This window comes from Pollachius pollachius, assembly GCF_949987615.1.
Source record: "Pollachius pollachius genome assembly, chromosome: 5".
Classification (NCBI taxonomy): domain Eukaryota; kingdom Metazoa; phylum Chordata; class Actinopteri; order Gadiformes; family Gadidae; genus Pollachius; species Pollachius pollachius.
In genome coordinates, this window is record NC_136938.1 from 4,604,757 (window position 1) to 4,610,409 (window position 5,653).

Here is a 5,653-nt window from a genome sequence, read left to right on the forward strand (position 1 = left end):
CTTGACTGTACCGTATGAGCACAAACATCGCAAGTGAAAACACTGGCTACCGGCTAGCATATTCAGGGTTCAGGACCTGCTCTCCAAAGTCCATTATCTCTGAGGAGGAGCAGGAGTGAAGCAGAATCAATTAAAAACAAGACAAGACAGAACGGCAGGATTAAGAAAAATAAATAAACTGCAAGTGCACCGCTGATAAGAGTGTTTGGAAATAAATGGTAATCAGATAAAATAATTACCCTGTCAAAAGAAAAAAGTTGATGCAGTAAAAGAGCGTTTATGGAGCCTTTCAAAGTTTCAGCATATATCGGATCCCCTATTTCTTACACCGTGCTTTCTATGCTAACTGGAAACACACTAAGTGGTCTGTGTTTGGTGCCTGATGAAATTCGGTTTTCGCTGTCAAACATTTTAATGACTTTCTCTTTCCATGCATCTGTGGCAAAATAAACTCCAGCTTTCACTAATCAGGGAGAAACGTAAAACATATGTTTTTAAAGGGTGAAAAAGAAAACACTCAAAAACCAAAAGAATAACCCTGCTCTAGGTGGACCATCTCAATGGGAGCGCTAGATTATAGTCATGTTTTATCACCAAATATCACAGCACGCACACAGACACACACACTCAAACACACACAGACACACACACACACACACACTCAGACACCGATGGAAACGCAGTCTTTACAGTGATCGTACACGCCGTTTAATACCCCGGCTGCCAGCGTGGCCGTTTTATTTCATGAATCACGCGGTGTCAAGGGGAACCAACGCGACATCACCACCAAGCAGCCATGGCCGCTGATACTTTAATATCAATCAGACATCTTTTATTGGGACAGCAAATCACAGCTGAAGAGCATCAAACACCCCGGGCAGCGTCAGTGTGGGCTCCCCGGAACACTTCCCTTGATTCATCGGGAGGGAGAGTTATGTATCTTTAATGAGCGGTGTGACGACCACGTCATTGACGGCGTGTTTCACCGCCACACTGGGCTCAGTCGTTGGGATGACCTTTAGCCAGGGGCCCGGCTAAGGGACGACTGGTTTATATAAGGGGAGGTTGTTGGTTTAATGCCCTCCAGACGACAGGGTGTAACTCAACGGCGCGGGGTATCACGTCAACGGCGGAAACAGACGCAACCAAAATGTCCAGGATCAAGGTTGAACGAAAAGACCAGTGATAAAATGATTAGTAATATCCCTCCTTTGGCGTATTAATACGAAATGAGAAAAAGCTATAAAATAACAGAGGATCCCCTTTTAAAAAAACACATGCATGTTAGCCTGACATTACAAACAAAGATCACTCACAGTACAGAAGTCCAACTCTCACAGAAGAAACCCAGAAGAAATCTGCTGTCCGGCTTCCTATTCAGATCGCCGAGCGGTGTGTGTGTGTGTGTGTGTGTGTGTGTTGTGTGTGTGTGTGTGTGTGTGTGTGCGTGCGTGCGTGCGTGCGTGCGTGCGTGCGTGCGTGCGTGCGTGCGTGCGTGCGTGTGTGTGTGTGTGTGTGTGTGTGAGTGTGCGTGTGTGTTTGTGTGTGTGTGTGTGTGTGTGGACGTATTGGACGTGCTCTGTTGTGCACTTCCTGGGCTGCTGTGGATCCACGGCGTGATGTGGTGCTACCTGGAGTTCAGAGACAGTCCTGACGCGGTCTTCATCTCTTCCACTTCAGACACGCCTCTGTTTGATCTGCCATCCCCCCTCCCACTGTGTTCTCTGTCCGGTCCACCTGACCCATGGTTCTGGCCCTGGCCTACCAAAACCCTCTCAAACCATAACAGGCTGAGATTCAGAGAGGGCTGTCCGGGCCGTAAACTCCACACGTTTGTTATCGAAAGATAACACGGCTCCGCAAACTTTTAACTCCGAGAAGGCTTGACAAGTGTGCGGAGGCTTTTGACACGCAGCCTCGCAAGGTCGCAGAGAAGACATACACAAAACTCGGGCAAGCATAAACACGCACACACGCACATGCACGCACACGCACACACGCACACACATGCAAACGTCAAAGCACATGTGCAAAGAAAACACAAAGTACGCTGGAGGCTGGGTCTGTTCTGATCCAACATCTTGCTAACAGTGCAGAATGTTTAACATTGACTACATTTCCTCTCTCTTCCACCTCTGCTCTCGTTCAGGACGGCTGTCTTTCAACAGCTCACATCACAGGGCCCTGACAAGCAGCAATTAAAGCGGACGTGCAACACCAGCTCTGCATGGAGAGCGAGAGAGAGAGAGAGAGAGCGAGAGCGAGGGGGAGAAAAAAGAGAGGGGAAGTATGCGAGGGAGAATGTAAAGCGCCACCTCTCCTTCAGAAAGCGTGACTGATATCGTGTCTATTGATCTTTATGACAATAGCAGCAAGCTGTAAAATGTTTGATGGTTTTGTACGGATCCTAGTCGCCCTCATTCATAATTACCACTACACATGTAGAACCAAGGGCAACTTCAGAAGAGGGCGCAGTCTGGAAAGCTGCTGCCGGAACGAGCGGCTGATGGGGGGCCTCGCAGGGCCTATGCCGTGGAGCCGGGCCCCGAGGCTATCCATCCTCCAGTCCAGCACCTGCAGCTACGCAACTTCTACAAAGAGCCGGGCCTGACGGAGCGGCTTTTAAATAAGAAATACAACCCCCCCCCCCCCACACACACACACACACACACACACACCTTCCCCACCACTACCATCATCACCACCACCAACTCCACATCCAACACCACCACCACAGAGAAAGGGAAGAAGTGACGACAAGAACGATACTACTTGTTTGAGATATAGAAAGCAAGATAGATAGATAGAGAAAGAGCGAGATAGGGAGAGAGAGAGAGAGAGAGAGAGAGAGAGAGAGAGAGAAAGAGAGAAAGAGAGCGAGAGAGCGAGAGAGGGAGAGTGAGAGACAGACAGAGAGAGAGAGAGAGAGAGAGAGAGAGAGAGAGAGAGAGAGAGAGAGAGAGAGAGAGTGGAGGATCCAGGACGATCCAGGACACTCACATTCCTTCCTATCTATTACGTCGGAGTAAAACATTCTAAACAAATGATGGCAGGCAGCAGTTTGCTGGTGGTTTGTACCGAGGCGGAGAGAGGTAGAGAAGGGGAGTTAATAACCACAGGTGGACACAATTATGTAAAAGGAAAGCTACAGGATATTGAAAGATATGAAAAAAAGAAAAATATGATCTAGAACAAATAAAACAACAAAGTCTGAACTCTGGGATGTTCCAGGGCAGGATGGCGTTAGGGGCCGACAGACATGACACTGGAAGAGAACAACTGGTAGACAGCTAATTGAGTGTGGTGTGCGAATGTGTGTGTGCGTTTGTACGTGTGTGCATGTATGTATGCATGTATTTGTGTGTGTACGTGCCTGTTAGCGTGTGTGTCTCTATTTGTACAGGAATGAGTAGCCGGCAAGAGAGGCAGAGAGAGAGAGAGAGAGAGAGACAGAGAGAGAGAGAGAGAGAGAGAGCTGAGATAGAGAGGCAGAGAGAGAGGGGGAGAGACGGGAAGAGAGAGAGAGAGAGAGAGAGAGGCAAAGAGTGAGAGAGGTCTGAGATAGAGGGGGATAGAGGGAGAGAGAGACAGTGAGGCAGAGAGAGAGAGGGAGAGGCTGAGATAGAGACAGAGAACAAGAGACTGTTGCAGGATGATTGCTGCTCCGAGCAGTCACGAACAGGAAGGCTAGTCTTTAGCTTGGCAGGCTCTGAATAATGCATCCAGCCCTCTGCAGAGGGGCAAATATATGTGCAAGAGGAGAGCCCAGCGGTGCCCCCTGGCATTGTTGCCTGTATGAATAATGGATGGTTTAAACACCGGTGTTAAGAGAGAATTAGGATCAGCCGTGTCTGATCGCTGGGCTGTTTTATGTACTGCTGGGGTTTATTTAGGAGGTAGCTGCAGCGTGTGTGTGAAGCAGCTCGCCGTACCGGGACGCAGCATCCCAGAGACGAGTACGGCGGGTACCGCATCAGGCCAGATGTGCCGGCGCTGGTGCTGACCCCGTCCGAGCTCAGAGCCGGGCGTTGGGACAGAACAGGCCCGCGAGGAGATGGAGAGGGAGAGGGAGAGGGGAGGGGGGGGGGGGGATCTTACCACAAAGCATGGGTCCCTCTCTGTCATCCCACTGGCTGCCATTGATTAACATTTAACAGCCAGGGAATACTTTGTAGAGAGAAGAAGAGATAACTTCAGCCTCTTGAAAGGCACGCGGGCGCAGATGAAGCCAGCGCCAGATAGAGAGAGGCAGAGAAACAGAGGGCGCAAGGTGGTTAAAGACACTGGAAAAAAAGGAATTGGACATGTGTCTGTGTGTGCGTGCGTGTGCGTGCGTGAAAGTGTGTGAGCGTGTGTGTGTGTGTGTGTGTGTGTGTTGTACACACTGCGCACAGGAAGCGTTTTCACACAGCACACCATGTATAACTCATGAAGTCCTGACAGAGCTGCGCGAGCACATTCCCCATTCCCTTTGGCTGTCTCCTACTGGCAGGATGAACAAGTTGTTCCAGACTCTCTCTCTCCCTCTCTCTCTCTCTCTCTCTCTCTCTCTCTCTCTCTCTCTCTCTCTCTCTCGCTCTCTCTCTCTCTCTCGCTCGCTCTCTCTTGCTCGCTCTCCAATTGTAACTCCTCTTTTCTTTCACTGTTGCCCCAGCTTCACCACTCTGCAGCTGATGGGGCTGTGTGTGCGTGTGTGTTTGTGTGTGTTTGTGTGTGAGTGTGTGTGTGTGTGTGCGCGTGTGAGTGGTTCAGGATCAAGATGGATGCTGGGGTCCCAGGAAGGCCACCCCCGCTGTTGGTGGGGGCCTGGTGTGGCCCCGCTCCGGAGCAGCCGACCCTGTGTTTAAACAGTCTGACTGATCTCAACCTGAGCAGCCACAACTCCAGGCCTCGACACTACACACACACACACACACACACGCACACACAACGCACACGCATGCGCGCACACACCACACACACACCACACACACACACACACACACACACACACAACACACACACACACACACACACACACACACACACACACACACACACACACACACTCACACACACACTTATCTATAGAAATAACCCCAAGCAGGAAAGGCAACTCTGTGTGTCTCTCGCTCTCTCTCTCTCTCGTTCTCTCGCTCTCTCGTCGACTGGGTTTAATCCACTTGCCTCTGGTCCTCTCACCTATGCTCTCTCTCTATCACACCCTTTCTCTCTGTCATCCTTTATCTCTGTCTCCCTTTCTTTCTCATTCCCTCATTCTCTCTGTCTCTCTGTCGTTTGTCTTTTCAACCGTATCCTTTCAACCTAGCTCAATTCTTTCATCACTTCCCCTATTTCCTCTCCTTCCCCTCTGCTTGATCCCTCTCTCTCTCTCTCTCTCCTCTGTCTCTCTCTTTCGCTCTCTCTCTGCTCTTGTATGCGTACAGGTTTCCATTTGAGATCCAGCAGAAGGCCTCCAGGCAGGAGGGAGTAAAACCTTCTATGGTCTTATTTACAAAGGGCCCAGGTATTGCCCGCTGTTAAGTCTGCGGGGGAAGATGATTTACGTCCTGCCCGTGTGTGGCACCTCTCCCTTGGGGCGTAACTCAACGACCAGCCGGGCCTCGTGCTTCCAATTTACGGTGGCTGCAAAGGCCCATAAAGGAAGAATGGA